Source organism: Elaeis guineensis, chromosome 4 (genome assembly GCF_000442705.2).
Source record: "Elaeis guineensis isolate ETL-2024a chromosome 4, EG11, whole genome shotgun sequence".
NCBI lineage: Eukaryota > Viridiplantae > Streptophyta > Magnoliopsida > Arecales > Arecaceae > Elaeis > Elaeis guineensis.
In genome coordinates this window covers 116,815,176-116,836,429 of record NC_025996.2, presented here as the reverse complement: position 1 = coordinate 116,836,429, position 21,254 = coordinate 116,815,176, and the positions used below count along the sequence as shown (strand labels likewise).

Below are 21,254 nucleotides of genomic sequence, written 5' to 3'. Positions count from 1 at the left end.
GCACAAACACCAGGTGCTTAGTATTAGAATGTGGCATACACAATGCACATATTAATTTATTTTTAATTTAAATTATATTTTAGAATAAAATTTATATAAAAAAATAATGCTAAAAGCACTTGAATCTTTGATTTAGTGGTTAATAGTTACATAAAGGAGAAACATGTGGATAGAGTCTGAAATAAGAATGGGGCCAAGGAAATGAGCAGGGTAGAAAAGGGGTGCAGAAATTCGGATTGTCAGACAAGTCTCATGCACTGAGACACTAAGAGAGTTGGTATTATATGGCAGAATAGATAATCTTATACAATTTTAGATAATGCAACGGACTTATTTGCAAGTAACTGGCTTTGATTTTTTTATTTCATTAACAAATCACCCTTTTTGCATGATTTACATAATACATATTTTGCCATATGGTCTCTAGGCATCACTCCTACTCAGTCATGTTACAGGGGTCTTTTCTTCTAGTATTTGTATTGGATCAACTGATATCCACTTAATTTACATTTTTCTTTTAAACCAGACTTTTGATATTAAAACACATGAAATGAACTGAGGCAGCTATAACATATCATGAAATGAAATGGAAGATGCATCATGGATTTTTCCAGTTTGTCAGACAGCTTTACAATGAAAGTCCTCTTCATGGCGTTGTTCTTCTGGATGTATGTGTTGTCTGGCTGGTACATCCTCTTGGCAATTTGGCTTGGTGGAGGGGATCAAACTGGTTGTTGATGAGGGTGACATCTCAAACTCTGTATCTGAATACTCTCTGTCTGAGAAGGATCTTTTCGGAGAAAGGGTCGTGTGTCCTACAGTCTTGTAGCGGTAGAGTTGGTGAACTGGAGATGAATTTGGACTTGACCGTGTGCTTGTACCTGGGGTCCTTGGAGAAGAATGCGACGATCCTTTGCCATTCTTTTTCTTCACTTCTTGGTGCCATTTCTTGAGAGCCTTGGCTGTCTGCTCATGGAATATGGACTTCTTCATGTGCGATCCCATCTGAAAAAGAAGGCATGACATGATCAATTAAGTATGGAACTACAATGCTGATGAAGCAAAATTGAAATTCTTGCTAGTAATACAAGCTAGCTTCTAGACTAATATCAGCCATTAGTGAACTAATATTTCTACTAGCACATGTATGTGGTGCTTGACATACAAAACAATACTTAGGTTTCAAAGGATTTACATAAAATTAAAGGTCGACCTCTCATGTGTGACCACATCAAAAGGAGAAAAGTTCCATGGTAGTTACTAGTTAGTAACATAACAGATTGAACTTCAAATTTAAGTCAATGGATGGTTTTAAAATTATTTGTTTACTGTGGCATTAGCCATTCTACAAACTATTGTTGCTATCACTTAAAAAGGGTGTGTTTGAAATCATACAATCCTATCATGTGGAAGGCCCTCCCCAAGCATGGATAGGAGAGCCTCCTCACAATGTCTTTGCCTACTAGATACAGATGAAATTTCAGTTATATTATTAAAATGGAAGGTTGAAAATCTGAATTGAAATAAGGAGTTCGCTCAGGGGATTTATGGGATTTTGTGCCAACCTAAGGGATTTTAGAAGCTAGTCTGTGTCTTGATAACCTTGCTGGAAGTAGTTTTCTGGAATATTAGGTAACTATAACCTATTAGTTGTGTGTGTAGAAGAGGGGACATTGGGTAAATAGTTTAGGATGGGCCTCTTTCCTGATCAAGCAAAGAGACTGACAATAGACACTTTAGATTTGATCGTTAGATTCAACATGCAATGGTTATCAGGAGACTACAGAGTACAGACACAAGTCTACTACTGGCCAATGGATAGGTCGGTTTTTTAAAGGACAGAGAACTTTATTGCATGAGGAACTCATTGCAGGACAAAATGATGCCACAAATGTGATGCATTCTGAAAGCTCCAAAGATTTAAACATCATGAACCATGCTTGTGCTGATCAGAGTCTGATAAGGTCAGGAAATCATACTAACAGCTGAGACACATTGATATAGGACAATGTTCAAGCATGTGAAACGTTTGGAACTGGTATGTTGCTCCTTCAGTCAACCCCTTTTTCTCAAAAAAAGCTTTAATTGATTTAACCACTTTGCAAAATAATTTACACAAATAAACAATCATAAGCCATTTAAAATACTTGTGTCTGTTGCATTATTAATATTTGCTGCATACGCTCTCGTCTTCTATTATACACATTAAGATTATACTAATATTTTGGACACTGACGACATATACAAGCTCATGCAGAAAAACTGGAATGCTACATTTAATGAAATTCATGTCTAAATTCACAAGTTAGTCACAGATTTTCAGTACTTGCACTCATACTGCCCATAATATGGGAGGTTTATTATTAACTAGTAAGTTGGGAAGCTTAAGTACTGTGTTTTCTTTAATTTCTAAGCTTTGCACCAATTTGAAAAATGATTATTTATTAATTCTAATGTCTAATTTGTAATATTGGGCCTCTAATGAGATATTTATCTATATGTGTTTGATGTCTATCCACCCTTGGACTAAATTTGCCTTTGATTTAGAGAACAATTTAATATGTTTCCTCCATTATTCAAGCCCGATGGCTCATGATTCACCTTGGACTTCTAGTTTGAGCCAGCTTAATAATGTGCTTAGGGATATCGTTTGCCTCATTGACATTGTAACAAGTGGTCAGTTTGTTTAAATTCTTGCTGGAACATAATTGATCAGCAAGAATTTATTATGAAAATAGTTTAATCCATCCAAGTGGTAACATCTCCATGACCAGTTTGATGGTTAGTAACTTGAAGGTAGCTCCTCCAAATGTGTGAGGCAACGTTCAGCTATGCTGCTGTTAACTGAACCTTGATCCCTTAGCTCGGTTGATGCCAAGAGAAGCAGAGGTTGAATTGGTAATATTAGGGTATAATAGAATTTATAAGCCTTAAAGTTTTGAGAAAGACCTTAGCATTTAAAAGTTGAAATTTAGACCAGAAGCCAAAAATCTAGATTTTTCATTGGCGTTGAAAAATCAACTTTTATTCTTAGAATTTAAATTTTTGAGTTTATTGAGTTCAAATTGGAATTTATCTCTTATTCCTATCTTACGTCTTAAGTAAATGGAAGTCACTTAAAGAAGGTCTGCTTCTATTAATCCTAAATTTTCATCTACAAGAGTCTATGACCAAGTACTCACCTATTAACTACTCACTCTCCCAACCTACTGAATTGACATATCAAACTGATTTGAAGAACCAACACGGTGGTCTCCACTTTCTCAAACACCCATACCAAGCCTATAGGTAGGGGTCAATGTAGGCAGGTTGGAGAGGAATATGGAAAGGACGTTGGGTTTTGGCGAGAGTGGAGGAAAGCTCAAGACAAGGATTTAGTGGTTTTCTTCTAGCACCAGATTAGCTATTCCTTGTCTATAATAGTTGACTTGGGCTTTTGATTCTTGAAATTCTTTTCAAATTTAGATGTGTTCTTTCTCAAGTCAATTTCAAAATCCTCAGTTTCCTTTACGCAAATTCCTCTATCACCTTTTGAATTTAGGTTGGATTATATTTTTGTGAACTTTGACATTAATTTCAAGCTGAGATATTCTTGGAATTCTAAGATTCACTTATCTTTTGAACTCTTTGAAATCAAGAATCTAGGTGTTCTTTAATCTGTATTTTGAGATACAGATGTTTTGATCCTCTCTAATCAAATGTTATTTAAGACCCTGAAATATTAACCAATTTTGAAACTCCAAACTTTCCATTGAAATTTAGACTCTACAACTGCTATCACATTTTAAAGCTATTATTTATTTTAAAATATATGATTCAAGACAAATATTATGACAAATTCATCTTTGGAAATTTGGTTAGTGCTAGCCTGAATTCATGTTTGGCTTCTATGTGGATTCCTAAAAGCTTATTGATTCTCCAAGTTGAACAAACTCGGCTATCAAAAGAAGAAAACTTGGGATTCTGCACTTAGTGGAACCTTTTTCTGTCTAGTTATTTTCTTTGAAGATTTCTGATGAATGTTGTGTGTCAGATTTACTTTCAAATTTAAAATACATACCAAACCTGAAAGATATAGGCAGACATTTAGCTGGTGGTGCTTTGTCTCATTTAAGTGTTCAATGAGGGTGTATGTGGACCTTAGGCTAAGTAGTATATGTAGCCTGACTTGAATTATCAACAATGATTTAAGTAGACCTTTGGCTATGTTTTACATGTGGACCTCAAGGATTCACATGGCCTTGTCTCGTTTACCCATAGGATATATGTGACCTCATTGGCACTAGCTAGGATGCCTTATAGAGTAAAAGTAAATTTCTTTGAATACTCCAATGAATTTGATTCATATGTTATGTCATAAAAGCCATCTATTATTAATCCAAACTTGAATTCATTTCCACATGGTAAAGCTGCATATTGACTTTTGTAGCTCACCCCTTCATTATTTTCAGATCTTCCTAAATAATTAGCGAGTTGAGCAAGCTATTGAAGGAAAGAGAGGATAATTTTTTAGTGCATTTTTGGGATCTGGTGACTTTGAGGAAGCACCAACTATACAGTACTTTAGCATAATGTGGTTTTACAACATTTGAATATCTAATGTTAAGACCAATGTTTGATGTACCGCCCAATATAGGGTGTACCATATTGTACTGGTACCATACTGATATGCCTTACCACATCATATCGATACTATCATACTAGTCCGTACCTCACACCGACACTATAAAAGATGATACTGGTACGGGGTCTGGTACCGAGATGGTGAACCTTGGTGAAGACTCTGCAATTTGTGATTAGACTTTATAGTTGGTTTGTTATGTTTATAGTTATGCTCTATTTTAGTCAATTTATTTGCCGTAGAATAATCTGATTTTAATATCTACATTTAATCGACTATGATAGTCACACCTTAGGATTTAATTTACCCTGTGCAGCCATCAGGAATCAAAGGAAGCACATTAATTTTCATAGAACAATCGACCAATCATCTTAGCTGACCACGAGTACTAGTTTGCTATCCACCTCAATGGTTTTTGGCAAATATTTTTTTTTAATACCTCTAAATCAGCACATGATTGCATTACAGGAACAAGAGATAGATCTGTAGTCCTTTCAAGCATCATCTAACTTCCTCTGATACCCAACTCGGAAAAGCAGGCAGCTCTTTAACTCCCTTTATCTCTTTGTGGGGGTTAAGATGTCTCAAACTTCGAAATGAACTTATGCTGTATCTCATTTATCTACATGTTCAGGATCCGAATGATTGTGGTCATGTCAAATAATTCGATCAAGTTGTGTGCCAAATTACTTCCAAGCTCTTCGTTTAAGATTCCTATTCATCCAACCACCTGTTTCAGAGGATTAACCTTTCCCTACTCATATCTGGATGATTATTACCTTGTGCCGGATTACATTGGTTTAGCCAATCAGTTAAATTCTTTGGGTTTGCATAGTCGTCGTACATGATGTAATCTTTATGTTTCATATTTGAGGAGATAATGGACATTCCCTCTTCCATTTCTTCCACTTATTAATCTGCTTGACGATTCAATTAGCTTTTACTCATTTTCTTAAGCTCTTGGATTCAACCATCCATTTGGACCATCTTCACTGAGGTTAATTGTTTTTCTACTTGCACCTTCATGATTAGTTGTTTAGAATGGTCTCCACTCGGTACATCTTGAAAAGTGATGGTGTTTTTCTTCATTGTTAAACATTTTAGTTTTTTATAATCCAACCTTAACATGGTCTCCCTTCTTTACAACTAGTGTCAAATATCAGACTTACATTTCCACAACAGAAGCCTTGCCTTTGTTGGTGTGAGATCTCACAATATTGACACCACGTGCTTTCTTCACATCAGCTTTTGTTCCAGGTTGTCCTAACAAGTTCCATCATTTGGACTACTTTCCATTACTCGTTACCTCCCTAGTCATGCTCACTATCATGGATGGCTTACCACTCACACTGATTGCCAAGAATATCAGCATTATCATCTTGCAGCCTCATAATGCAATTCTAAATTCATTTATTTTGTTTATTTTTTCTGCCAACTTGCTTTTGCTTTCCTAATTAACTTTATTAGTTCACCAGTCAGTTCCTTTTGTACCAGCCTTTCCAACATACGATCCTATGTGACCACTTATGAGTTCATTTGGCCAATGGAGATACTGCTTGCAGCTTTCTCTGGATGTACCAAACTTTATATGGCTTGTCCCATCACATTACAAGAAAATAGGGTTTTAGTGCTGGCTTTTGTAATAGCAAATAATATTTGCTTCTAAAAATAGTTTGCATATGTAATAATTGCCCTTACAAAATATGTAGACTAATTGCAGTAAAAAATGTGGCCATTAAAAAATAATTTTCTAAAGGCATTTACTTTTCCGAGAACTATTTTTTTTCTGTCAAAATGTAAATATTGCTGTTAAGCTTTTAGTGATGGTATCTAGGAAGGCTACTATCCTTTTTTATTTTTTTGCTGCTAGTCCATCACAATAATTTTTTAATAGCAGTTTTAAGACTTTTGCCAATAAAAGCCTAAATGTTGTAGTGTCACATCAATAGTTCTATACTATGCTAATGATTAAAATCATGCTTCATGACCTCTTAGAATCATCATTGCTTGCTTGTGGATTTACCTAGTTCGTAAATTCACACTATTGTGGACTCAATTCTTTAAGCACAACGCTCACCATATTTAAATAATTTTTCAATCTCGCACTTGGCCTCATCCAATCTAAACATCATGATATTTATAATACTACTACCTTTCCTATGCGCCTTCAAAATGGTCATACCTATTCGCCTTCAAAATGGTCAATCTGTCTTTCTTGTGAAAAGCTTGATTTTACAATTTGAAGATCTGAAGATGGGTGATCGAAAGGGGAATATGATAGTCTATTATATAGTAGGACCTAGGAAGTTTAAAATTAGGACATAATTCTAACAACATGATTTTGAGCTAAAATCCTATTAGTGAAAAATGCCTTGATCATTGCCTAGAACCAATGCAGGTGATAATAGATCATACAAAATTAAATCTTTTGCCAACATCTACAGCCACAAAAGATGTATTAGTAAATAATGAAAAAAGATATTTACCTGAGATACAAGTGCATAAAGTGGAAGTGTAATATAGCTGCACAAAAATTAGACTCCAACTCTGCAAAAATTGAATGGAAACAATCACCAGACAGTAAATCATAACATTAGCCAATTAGCCTTATTACATCACTAATGATAGAGAACTTTTGATTTGTCAATCAATTTGAAAGGGAAAAGAATATCACTAATCAAAGAGATCATCTATAATTGCTCATTTGGCAAATCTATTTTTAAGAGGCCAACAGATAAACACTTAAACTCAATGTTGAAATAAATTGAAGACAGGATAATATTTATCAAGGGAACAGGAAATTCATGTGATCCTCGTAATGGGCATGTAATGTTACGAAGGTAGCAAAAGATACAACATCCATGTATTTTCTCTTTTGTTATGCCCAAAATGACTATTTTGCAACTCTATTTAAAAGATCTCCGGCACACTTAATGGCCAACCATTTATTAAGGTACTGTCATGAGAGAAAAAATATCACCCCCATTCATAAAAAAGACATCAAGAACGGGCAAAATCCATTGAAAGCAAAGAATGCAGAACTGTCCTTGCCTAGTTGGGGAGTACCGAGTCGTACTAGTGGTGGATCAAGATGATTCTGGCATTCAAAATGAGAGATCGGTGAAGGAGGGGCAAGCGGGAGAAGGAAAGAGAGGAAAATAGAGAGAAGGGGTAGGGAGAGAGATGCAGAGGGAGGGAGAGAGATGGAGGGTGGCAGATAGCCAATGGAGATCACCAGAAGGCTGAGGAGCAGAGAAGAGGCTTTACCTCCACCCCTCCATGCCCCTCCCTAGCCTTTGGCGATCTCCGTTGGCCATCCGCCACCCTCCATCTCCCTCCCTCCCCCCTCTCTCTTTCTCTCTCCATTTCTTCATCTCTCCCACCCTCTCTACCATGTCGGGCTAAGCTTCACTGGCCTTCACCCACCTTCCCCCTCCCTCCCTCTGCCTCCCCCCTCTCTCTCCCCTTCTCCCTCTCCCCCACCCCTTTTGTTATGTTAGTACGGGCCTAGCATGAAATGGCACAAGGGCATACTCAATCATGCCATCGGCCAATCAGCATAGACCCCAGCATTGGCACCGCGATCCTTGCTTGAAACTTTGCACAATAAGGTGAAAAAATGGATCTATGCTGATTACTCCCTTAACATCTTTCAATTTCATAAAAAAAAATTGGCTTAGCCTATAGTTTAGGTAATAGCAAGGATTGAAACACCAGGTATGCCAACACTATGTTAGAAATAATGCATCATATAGACCCAAACCGATTTAGAGGGATTAATTGGGGGTGGATCAGGCCTATATTGCCCCTGAACTAGACTAGAACTGGACTTAAAGTGAGAAGATACTCAAGATGAACTTTTACATGGGATTTTAAATTCTTCTCTGCAAGTCCCTATGCCTACTTTTTTGCGAGATTGGATTCAAGCAATGATCATCGAATTTTTTAGCTAGAACAACATTCTAACAGGTAAATCATCCCTACTCTTTTTTCATTTTGTTGAAAAATCTAAGAATTAGCATTTAATTGAAAAAAATTGGAGGTATGATGTTAATTTTTAACATATACATGTAATATCATATTGAATCCTAGTAGTCTTTCAATATCATTTATGATTGATTTTAAGTAATCTGAATGAATTTTTGATTGTTAACTTGATAGCAAGTTTTGTTGTATTATCCTGAATTGCCCAGTTCGAGGTACTCGACACTGAACCGGCATGGAATTAGGATAGTTCCTAGTTTCAATCTGGGAAAGGTGCAAAAATGGTCTAAACCAATGCAAACTGAGTGGAATTGCCTGGTGCTACTTGGTTTGGCTCAATGTTGATAGTAATTGCAAGTTCCAGACCTTTTGTTGGATAAAAGACAGGAGAAAGGTCTTCCCAACCCTTTCTCCTATTGTTTTTCATCATGGAGGGTCTTTGGGCATGGGAGTGTGAAGGAAGTGAGGCTGTAATCAAGCTAATCCCCACCCTAGCAAGGTGATTCCAAATTCAAGCTGCTATATGAGACCGTCTGAATGATCAATGAGATGAGGTTGCCAAGCATAGAGCATTTGGACCCTTATGGTGCAAGGGGGTTTTGGTTTTGGGGATACTAGGGCAGATCCAGGCTACGAAAGCTAGATAGTAAGAGAGCCGGTTTGCAAAGGTGGGAGTTAGATAGCATTTATGCTTGGAACATCAATATCTATACAAAGCATTAAAGTTGAGATCAAGACTCTCGACACGACATTTGTCAGATGTTCAACGCGCCATGTGGCAGTCCACCAGGTCTTCTCCCTCAGTGTTTTCTTTTTCGTTTAGTTCGGTACACTATGGACCCCTTTCTGAGCCTCTCAAAACTTTTGGATGCCTTCCTCCCCATCTTGCCTCCACGCCCCCTCGACGTCCTCTCTGTTCTCATCGCCTCCACCTCCAGTCGATCTCCTCCATCGCCTTCCCCTCCGATCTCCGTCAGGTGCGTGCCTTCCCTCCTTCACCTCTCTTTTTTTTTTCTTTCATGCCTTCCTCCCCATCTTGCAGCTCCCCTCCCCACCAACCTCCACGCTGTTAGATGTGTGCCCTAGATGTTAGATCAACTGACACATTTCTGTACAGATCTAAGGGCAAATTTATAATTTTGACTATAAATGAATAAAAGGGTTATTCTTCTATCACATTGTGTACATTGTGTCTGTGATACATCCTTTGAGTTAGTAGGAATGTTAATTCATATTTTCAAGAGTTGAAAATTTAAGACATGAATTTACATAACTAACTCATAAACAGCTCCTGACCATAGGATCATCACGAGGATGGTGATCGATCCAGAAAGTTGGTGTATGATCGCTTCCTTAGGGTAGATGTGTCTTGAGTCTACGATGTGGAGACACCGAAGTGAGAGTACAGTATTCGTTGAGAACGAGAGTACTGAGCGTGACTACCTCAAGCAGTCATAAGGAAGTCTACCATCTCATCGATGACTAGCTCGATGCTGCAGTTGTGTGTCTAGTTCTTTGACTTGAGGTGCATTGACAGTTCACCTGAGTATGTTATAGTTTGACTACACCATAACTCGATCTCCTAGCCATTCGGAATCCTGAGGTGTATGTTGGCTGTAGCATATTCATTGTAGGAACTAGGTGCACCAAGATGGAATTTATCAACCTCGGTAAATGAGAGGAGTAGTCCTATGATAATTGAAAGATCGAGTCCTTAAGCCCATGGCCATGGCAGAGTGAAATAATGGAAAAAAAATTTTCATTAAGGTTTCACATTGGACTCGGATCGATCGATTAACTCATATGACTGATATTGGGTTTGACGAGTTTACCTTAACCCTAATTTAGTCGAGACTCATGATAGAGGAACTCAATCACACAGGTAGCTGCACCGAGAGGTTCATTTTCAGTTCTGATAGGTTGCCACCACATACTGCTAGGTGTCACTGATGGATTTTGAGAGCAATTAGAATGATATTGATGATCGATCATTCTAATTGTTTGAATCAGAAGAGTTTTGGTCCATCGAAAGGAGTTTCGATGATGTCGATGATGAGATCACGACATGTCTCATTACCATACGAAATCGAATCTAACTGGGTCACACAAACAAGGGTTAGGATCTGGATGTCATCAATTGGGCTAATCCAATTGATTTGGATAAGATCCAATTAGGTTCAAGAAATCGTGCTAGCACACATTGAGTCTAACTTTCTCCTCGTGTAATCTTTTCTGTCTCTACTGAGCCAAATGTGATTTGACTCATCCAGAAAATCTTAAGAAAGTTTTTCTCAGTCTAAATGAAGCATGTCCAGCTCAGAAAAGACTTGTCTTAATTCATGAGATGAATTTAAGACAACACCTGCTAATTCCTAGCACCTGCCAATTTCATTTTAGGACATCTGTCAAAAGTTGACATATGGGTCTTAAGCTGAAGAGAGCTCATTGGAGGATTTTTATGGAGTGTCTACATGTCAAAATCCAATTGAATTGGGTGCCATAATCAGATTATGGCGTGAGCCCAATTGGATTAAAGTGGGCGCCCCAAATGGATAAGAACCAAAGAGTCCTGATAAACATGGACTCTTTGGCGCCACCTTGCTTGAGCTTGTCCAATGTTGGCGCCAACTTAGGAGAGAGGATGGGGTTCTTATCTGATGTGATCAGATGACATCACTCCACCAATCAGAATTTTTTCAAAATTTATTAAAATTTTTTGATTGGTTGAATGATGTGGCACTGTGCAGCATACAGGGTCTATATAAACCCTGCTACACCTAGGGTTTCGAGGTAGAAGTTGTTTTATGCACAAAACCCAATAACTGCCACCCCCTCCCCTCTTCTCTATGTCCTCCCTGCTCTCCTTCCTCCCCTCTTCACGTCCAAAGAGTTGGACGTCCATCTGGCAAAGATCCAAGGCATGGTGACGTTTGGAACAGAAGGCTGCAGGACTTCTTCGACAGACTGCTGCTCCAACTTCAGGAAGACTTTTGAAGATCTTCCTAATCAGATTTAGATTTGATTTTTGGAGCATAGATTCATGAAGAGAAGACGTTCCAGGTCCTGTCTGAGTGGATACCGATAGAGGCCAGGTGCTTACGTGGCTACATCAGAATCTCAGACTGTGCAGAGATCATCTACAGGGTTATCAAATTACTCTTGAGGTATTTCTTCTTTCATCATAGTTTTAGATTTAATTATAGATTTGAAATATCAGATAATAAAATTAGATTTAGAGATTTAGATCTGAAATACATGTAGGATAAAAAATTTTTAAATTTATTCCGCCCCAGATTTGATGAAATCTGGAAGATCCTACGAGGAAAAGTGGTTTTCCTCCTTCAACCCCCCCGACATCCTCTTTGCTCTCCTCGCCGCCACCTCCAGTCGGTCTCCGCTGTCACTTTTCCCTCCGATCTCCCTCATGTGCGTGCCTTCCCTCACTTCTCTTCTTTTTTTTTCTCTTTTCATGCCTTCCTCCCCATCTTGTAGCTCCCCTCCCCACCAACCTCCATGCCCCCCCGACGTCCTCTCTGCTTTCCTTGCCGCCACCTCCAGTCGGTCTCCACCGTCGCCTTCCCCTTTGATCTCCCTCAAGTGCGTGCCTTCCTTCACTTCTCTTCTTTTTTTTTTCTTTCATTTTTTTTTATTTTTCCATCGATCCAACACACACACACACAGAAGAGAGAGAGGGGAGCATGGGGAAGAGAGGGTGAGGAATGGAGCACAGCAGAGAGAGAGAATGCCGGAAAGAAGATCTGAGGGGGTTTTGAAAGGATTAGGGTTGGGGTTAGGTTAGGGTCGCTCGAAGGGTGTGGGAGGCAAGGCCGCAGAGGGTGTGGGGGGCAATTAAATGGGGTGGGGATGCACAGGAGGCACCCAAGGCTAGGGAGGGGAGGCGAGGGGGTTGGTGGCGCCGGAGCCAAGGGAGGGAGGGGGGTTGGTGGCGCCGGAGCTAGGGGAGGGAGGGGAGAGGATTTGGTGGTCGTGCGAAGCCAGGTGCGGCATAGACAGCAGGTGCGGCCCAGACCGTGGGGGACGGGGCCGCGGCGGGGGCAGCACGGACGGCCGTGACCTGGGCCCACACTATGGGGGCGGGGGGTCGGGGGAGGTGGCGGGAGGAAGGGAAGGGGAGAAAAAGAAATAAAAATATTTGGGGAGGGAGAAGAAAAAGAAAAAAATATTATTATTTTATTAATAATAATAATTTAAAATATTTATTTTTAAATAATAATAAAGTAGTATCTTAAAAAATTAAAAAAAAATAATATTTTAAAAATAAAAGTAGGGGAGGGATAAAAGATGAAAATAATATTTTTAAAAATATATTATTTCTAAAAAAGATATATATGTAAAATATTATTTACCAAAAGAAGATTGGTTAATGAAGCACTTGAAGAGCCATTTTACCTTACCTCAGATAAAATACCAACCAAAGCAAAAGAAACAATTCCAAATATCTCCCAAAGATACAAAATTAAAAATCACAGAAAGCACCAGGAAATGAAATCTCACCGATGGGAAGCCCAAGCAATCCAAGTTCAATAGCCTTCAAATACTGCCAAAGACTCACATTCAGATCATTAACTAACAGGCAAAAAAAAAAGGACCAAAATTCAATTAGGAGCAATAATGCAAATAGATGGCATGGTTACCGAGCAACGGTCAGGGTCACACTGAACCCAACTGTAGATTCCAACAACGACTAGCCCTTCGAAGAGCTGCAATGAAGAATAATAAGGATGGAAAGGGATTCGAAATATAAGAAGGAGGTGGGGTTCGATTTTACCAGGAGGAGGCGGAGGGTTTCGACAGGATCAGAGATGAGGCTGAGAGCGTAGACAGATAGGGCGAGGCAGTAGCCGGCTGCCAAGGCCGCAGTGCAGAGAAAATGCAGTGCAAAGGCCTTGGAAGTGCTTATCTAAATTTTCTCCATTTTTGTGACCCTCCGTCTTGTGCCATCGATCTCATCGCCTTCGAGCTCAACTCGTTTCCCTTTCTCGTGCTGTCACCGCCCGTCGATTTCTCTGACAAGGACGGCATCCAGTTACTTCCTCGACCAGGTTGAGTCCTGGAGAGGCTTTACCTAATTAATTTAAAAAAAAATTATTTACAAAAATAATTTAATTTTTAATTTATTTATCAAAATAATACAAACGGGATAAAATGCCATTCAAAATGATATTTTTGATGTCCACGTGTTGGAGCACGATCCTGGCTCCTCCCACAGACCTTGGGTGCAGCGAAACCAGCAACGAACAAATCTGGAGACTTCTGGACTCGATCAAAGGCCCTTGACGAAATCAGCCTGGTTGCTGTCTTCTTCGTCAGCCTTTCGTTCCAGATGAAGAACGCCTCTAAGATCATCTCTAAAAAATCCAAGATCTGATACCCAACCAGATCAGGCCTGGACCGAGGTCTTTCAATTCATAGATCTCGAATCGGGCATTCTAGATAGGGAAGAAGGTAGATAGAACCAGACCTTGTAGATTTGTCCTGCTGCAGCCTTTCCTGTAGATCTGTTGATGGAGATCTCACCCGCACCTCAAACGACCTCAGATCAACTCCAGATCTGAGAGAAAATTATACCAACCTCTTCGCAAGAGATTTCAGGTCCTGGACCTGATGTTTGGGCAGCTGCAAGAGAGGGAGAAGAGAGAGAGTTGGCGGCACAAAGGGGAGGGGCTAGCGCCTCCCCTGCTTTCCTTCCTTTTTGGGACCTGGCGGCAATAAACCCTGGGGTTTCTTGCTCCTGGGGCATGGAGAATAGCTAGAGAGAGAGGGAGAAGAGAGAGAGAGACTTGGGAGAAAGAGTTTCGTATTTCTTGGCTTAATCAAACCTATACAGTGCATGTATATATAAACACAGGGTCAAGTGACCCAAACCCAAAACTCCCTTGACCAACTCTATGGGAGATTAGGTTAACCCAAGCACATGTACACCCATGACTCGACCTAATCTCATCTATCCTGGGCCCAGACCTAGCCCATAAAGAGTTGGTCCCTTGAGGCCCACATAACCTAGACCTCAAGAACCCGAAAGGCCCACAGCCTTTCAACCTAGGGCCCAACTAGCCCTAGAGCCTCCATGAAGCCCTCATGAATGATGGACCTTGGACTTAGCCTTGGTCCGCTGGGCCTTGGGCACACCACCTGGATCACAACAATCTCCACCTTGGTGTCCCAAGACCTCAACTAGCTCCACTCTGTCCATCAGCCGAATCAGCTCAACACATCTCTGAAAGTTGTCCCGTGGAAGTACCTTCGTAAGTGTATCAGCTGGGTTCTCCTTGGTGTGTACCTTTACCAGCTCCACCTCGCCATCCTCCACAAGCTCCCTGATTCGGTGATACCGAATGTCAATGTGCTTTGTCCTTGCATGATAGACTGAGTTTTGTGCTAATAGAAGTGCACTCTGGCTGTCACAGTGCACTCTAATGGCCTCCTAAGTAAGGTCCATCTCCGTCAACAAATCCTTCAGCCAAATTGCCTCCTTAGCTGCTTTGTTAGCCCGATGTACTCCGCTCTGTAGTGGATAGGGCCGTGATAGGCTGCAGACTCGATCTCTAAGAAATAGGACCTCCATACAGGCTAAAGATGAAGCCTGTCGTAGACCTCCAAGTATCCACATCTCCATCGAAGTCTGCATCTACGTAACCGCCAATCAGCCCCTGAGCCTCCCTGGACATGTCAGAGTGTCCCACTGCACCTCCTCGCTGTCCGTAGCAGATGCCAACTCCAACTGAACCCGCCAGGTATCTGAATATCCACTTCAGAGCTCTCCAGTGCTCCCTTCCAGGCTGCGCATGAACCTGCTAATCTGACTCACTGCATGAGCGATGTCTGGCCTACAACAGACCATCGCATACATCAAGCTTCCAACTCCTGAAGCATAAGGAACCGTCTCCATCTCCTGAGCCTCCACCTCAGTCTGTGGCGCCATGGTCTTCGAGAGTCTGAAGTGACCGGCAAGTGGCAGCTCTGCCAGCTTTGCTCCCTTCATCCCGAACCTCTCTAAGACCTTCTGTATGTAGCCCCCCTAAGATGATGCAGCACCCCCCGGGCTCGGTCTCTGAAAATCTCCATGCCTAGGATCTTCCTTGCAGGGTCCAAATCTTTCATCTCAAACTCTCGAGATAAGGATGCCTTCAGATCCTGCACAACCTTCCTACTCTTACATACTATAAGATGTCATCCACATACAAGAGTAGGAACACCCTAGAACCATCCTCAGAGACTGAACATAAAACACAAGGATCAAACTCGCACCTGAAAAGTCCAATGCTGTGCACATAGGAGTCGAACCGCTTGTACCATTGCCTCGATGACTGTTTCAGCCGTTACAGCGACTTCTGCAACAAACAAACCTTTCCCTCTGATCCTGGATCCCTGAAATCGGTGGCTGCTCCATGTAAATCCTCTCTCCAAATGCCCATGGAGGAACGCCGTCTTGACATCATCTGCTCAGCTCTAAATCCTGAGCTGCTACCAATGCTCAGCAACACTCTGATGGAAGTATGTCTAACGATGGGAGAGAAGACCTCGCTGAAGTCGATACCTTCCTTCTGGGAGTATCCTTGGCCACTAACCTCGCCTTGAATCTGATACCTCCCTGCTCTGAAGGCCCTTCCTTCGACTGTAGACCCATTTGCAGCCAATGGGCCTCTTCCCCTATGGCAACTGCACCAGTCACCACGTCTGTTCTGGTGGAGAGACTGCATCTCCTCGGACATCGTCTGGACCCACGCTCTCTATTCTGGCTCTCAATAGCCTCTTGATACATATATGGTCTCCATTCACTATCACCAGGGCATATGACAGATCTCCTCCGAAGCCATATCTATCCGGTTGCCTGATGGTCCTCTTGGGCTTGTGTAGGGCAACACCGATATCAGTCCTCGATCCAGCTCGCTCCTTCTGGACCTCTCCACCTCGATCATCCATCCGAGTCCTCTCCACCTATGGAGACACCCTTAGGTAGGTTCTCCACTGAATGCATGTCCTCCCGTAGTACCTACAAGAGGCAAAATCAAAGAGGTAAGCTGTCCAGCAGCGCCCTGCTGGACCTCCTCCTGCTCCTGTTGCTCCTCCATGCTTGCTCGCCTCCGTAGGACTGACTCCTCATCAAAGTCACATCCCGACTAATGATGACCTTCTTTTCCAAGGGATCCACAGCCTGTATCCCTTAACTCCTCGCGGATAGCCTAGAAACACCGTCTTGCGTGATCTGGCGTCTAGCTTGCTCCGCTCACCCACTCCAATGTGCATATAGGCCGTGCACCCAAATACCCGTAGATGCCCAGCCTACTGTCCTTCAACCAACCTCCTCTGGAAGCCTGCCATCAACCTGGTGTGAGGTGATGATTGACCAGTAACCCACTGCGATCAATGTGTCAACCCAGAAGCCTTTGGAAGTCCTGCCTGCAGCCTCATGCATCGTGCTTTTCCAAAAGTGTTCTGTTCATCTCTTGCCATTCCCATTCTGCTGTGGAGTCCTTAACTGAGAAGTATCTCCTGATCCCACTCCCACAGTAGTCTTGGAATCTCTGCTATGAACTCCCCGCTATTGTTGACCTCAGACACTTTACGCTCCTCCCCTGCTCCTTCTCCACCTCAGCTCTCCAGATCTTGAACTTGGTGAAGACCTCTGACTCCTCTCATGACGTAAATCTAGAGTTTCCTTGAGAATCATCAATCAGTTCATGAAGTATCTGGCCTCATTCCTAGCTGAACTGGGGCTGGTCCCCACACATCCGTGTGTACTAACTCTAAGGGGCTGCACTGCGGGTTGTACTGATGTTGAACTAAACTCTCCTCTACTTTCCATCTAGCAAGGCTCAAGATCTCTCCTATAGCACCATCCTCCAGATCAGAGATGAGTCCTCTCCTGCTCAACTTCCCTCAGCCCCTTGTCACCCATGTGGCCTAGGCGGTAGTGCCACATCCTGTAAGCCCCCTACTGGTCCTGTGCTGAGCTGCTGCATCAGACTCTTCGATCACCACAGATCCCTCCATGCGATAGAGATTATTGTCCAACCTCCTGCCTCTCATCACCCCATATTTCCATTGGAGATGTTTAATACTCCGCTTCTAGTCCTACTGCTGAGCTGTATCCACTGCGCTCCAAGTAGCCTAGTGACACCAGATTCTTTTCCAGCTCGGGATGTGCTTTACATTTGTCAATGTCCTCACAATCCCATCAAACATCCTCACCCTGACTGTCCCTATCCCAGCCACCTTGCAAGGATGATTGTCGCTAGAGTCACTGATCCCTCATCTTCTTGGTGTATGTCGCAAACCAGACCTCTGTGGTGTTGTAGTGATGTGAGCATGCGAGTCTAGTGTCCCCCCTCTGTGTAATGCCTGTGACCATTTGATACCACAAGTAGATCATCCTCCACCTGCGCCCAGCAACTGCACTCACTGATTCTGAGCCACTTCTTTCTCCCTTCTTGCTCTTCCATAGTGGACATTTCTCGCTTGAAGTGCCCGAACTCGGTTGCACTTGAAGTATTTCATCTTTTCTTTCCCTTCCTGGACTTGGACCGCCCCTGGACTTACTTTTGCCTCTGCCTTTACCTGTCCTCTCCTCTATTGCCAAACCCTCCTGGGGAGCCGATCTCTGGTCACTTTTTCTTTGCTCATTAGACCTCAGCACCAGACCATATCCTCATATTCCAGAGTCTCCTTGCTGTAGAGCAGTGTAGTCACCAAAGAGTTATATGATCCTGAAGCGAACACAAAAGCAACAGGGATTGTCCTCCTCATCCAGCTTCACCCCGATATTCATCAACTCGTGCACAACTGATTGACCTTGAATGTGGCCAATCACATCAGATCCCTCCTGCATCCGAAGACTGTACAACCTCTTCTCAGCATCAGCTTGTTGCACATATTTCCCCATATACATGGTGTGCAACTTCGACCAAAGGCCCTTTGGGGTCTTTTCTTCCAGCACCGAATACAAACCGCATCCGCCAAATATCTCTGATAACCAAGCATGCTTTCTTCTCCAACGATGCCCACTGTCTATCTGTCATTCCCTCAGGCTTCTCATCCAAAGCCTGATCTAGATCTGCTTGCACCAGAAGATCCTCCACCCAGATTTTTTACATGAAAAAATTTTCTTGCCATCAAACTTCTCGAGATCGACCTTCAATTTACTTCCATGACTAGATCCAGCCAAACAGCAATATAAAATCAAAAGTGTAGAATATACCTTGATGGTACCTTGCTGAAAATTTTCAGCATTGGGATCTTCAACTTCTCGTGCTTGGAACACTTCCTCACACCGTGGCTTTGATACCAATATTGGAGCACGATCTCGGCTCCTCCCACGGACCTGGGTGCAGCAGAATCAGCAATGAACAAATCTGGAGACTTCTGGACTCGATCAAAGGCCCTTGACAAATCAGCCTAGTTGCTGTCTTCTTCGTCAGCCTTTCGTTCCAGATGAGAATGCCTCTAAGATCACCTCTAAAAATCCAAGATCTGTACCCAACCAGATAGCCTGGACGAGGTCTTCCAATTCGTAGATCTCAAATCGAGGCATTCTAGATAGGAACGAAGGTAGATAGAACCAGACTTGCAGATCTATCCTGCTGCAGCCTTTCCTGTAGATCTGTTGATGGAGATCTCACCCGCGCCTCAAACGCCTCAGATCAACTCCAGATTGAGAGGAACTTGTAACCTCTTCGCAAGAGATTCAGATCCTGGACCTGATGTTTGGCGGCTACAGAGAGGGAGAGAGAGAGAGTTGGCGGCACAAAGGGGGAGGGCTAGGGCCTCCTGCTTTCCTTCCTTTTGGACCTGCGGCAAGAAACCTAGGGTTCTTGCTCCTGGGCATGGAGAATAGCTGGAGAGAGAGGGAGAAGAGAGAGAGAGAGACTTGGGAGAAAGAGTTTTCATATTCCTGGGCTTAATTCGAACCCATACAGTGCATGTATATATAAATACAAGGTTCAAGTGATCCAAACCAAAAACTCCCTGGACCAACTCTATGGGAGATTAGGTTAACCCAAGCCCAGTACACCTATGACTCGACCTATTCTCACCTATCCTGGGCCCAGACCTGGCCCATAAAGAGTTGGTCTCTTGAGGCCCACATAACCTAGACCTCAAGAACCCGAAAGGCCCACAGCCTTTCAACCAAGGATCCAACTAGCCCTAGAGCCTCCATGAAGCCCTCATGAATGATGGACTTTGGCTTTAGCCTTGGTCCCTGGGGCTTGAGCACACCACCTGGATCACAACAACGTCACCACCCTATTCCACCTATTTTTCACGTGGACAAAAAAAAATTCAAATCGCCAAATCAAATGGTATTTTTTAAAATGCCATTTGAAATGGTATTTTTTAAAACGTCATTTCAAATGATGTTTTTGAAAATATCATTTTATTTGACGATTTTAATTTTTCTCTCCAAAAAAAAATAAAAAAAATAAAAAAAATAAAAAATTATAATTTTGATTAAAATAAAAATCATCATTTCAAATTAGTATCCCCATTTCAAATTATCTTTTTAAAAAAATATCTGAAAAAATTGGCGAAAAAAAAATAAAAAATATCATAAAAAAGAATTAAAAAAAAAAAAATTATGATTCTAAATTTTAAGCAAATAAAAATTTTAATTTTAATTCAAATAAAAATCATCATTTCAAATTACAATCTCTTTTTCAAATTAATTTTTTAAAAAAATATCGTAAAAGAAGTAAAAAATGAGAAAAAAATAAAAATTATAATTTTGAATAAATTTTAAAAAATAAAATTCTAATTTTAATTCAAATAAAAAACATCATTTTAAATTATTTTCTCCATTTAAAATTAGTTTTTTTAAAAAAATATCTCAAAAAAAATCTTAAAAAATTAAAAAAATAAAAATACCATAAAAAAAAAATGAAAAAAATAAAAATTATATATTTTGATTTTAAAAAAATAAAAAAATTAATTTTAATTAAAATAAAAACATCATTTCAAATTACTTTTTTTCAAATAATAATTTTTAAAAAAATACAAAAAAAATAAAAAATAAAAAAATAAAAGTACCATAAAAAAGCAAAAAATTTTTAAAAAAATGGAAAAAAATAAAAATTATAATTTTTAAATTTTAAAAGAAATAAAATTTTTAATTTTTATTAAAATAAAAATATCATTTCAAATTACATTTTTCATTTTAAATTATTTTTTTAAAAAAATATTCCAAACAAAGAAGAAAAAATGAGAAAAAAAATAAAAATTATAGTTTTAATTTTGAAAAAATAAAAATTTTAATTTTAATTCAAATAAAAAATATAATTTCAAATTATTTTCTCCATTTAAAATAATTTTTTTAAAAAAATTATCCCAAAAAAATCTTAAAAAAAAAAAAAATTAAAAATATCATAAAAAAGAAAAATGATAAAGAATGAGAAAAATAAATTATCATTATAATTTGAATTTAAAAAAATAAAAATTTTAATTTTAATTCAAATATAAAATATCATTTCAAATTACTTTTTTTATTTCAAATTAATTAATTTTTTTCCATACCGCACCGTACGTAGCTGTTCATGTCCGTACCAGATCGAGATTTACTAGTGCGGTCCGATTCATCTCATATATCGGCTTGAACTTTGATGGTTCCCCACCGACTTATCTAATTAACTTATTT

The 21,254-nt window shown here is 40.4% G+C and overlaps 1 long non-coding RNA gene across 1 annotated transcript; it reads right to left on the bottom strand.

Moving 5' to 3' along the window:
• Nucleotides 1–796: 796 nt before the first annotated feature.
• LOC140857557 (uncharacterized) lies at nt 797–13,644 on the bottom strand. Its single transcript, XR_012141021.1, has 5 exons — nt 13,395–13,644; nt 13,261–13,326; nt 13,121–13,163; nt 7,108–7,168; nt 797–1,005 (listed from the first exon to the last, which is right to left on the bottom strand). It is a non-coding gene; the product is annotated as an uncharacterized lncRNA (long non-coding RNA).
• Between the last annotated feature and the right edge of the window lie 7,610 nt (nt 13,645–21,254).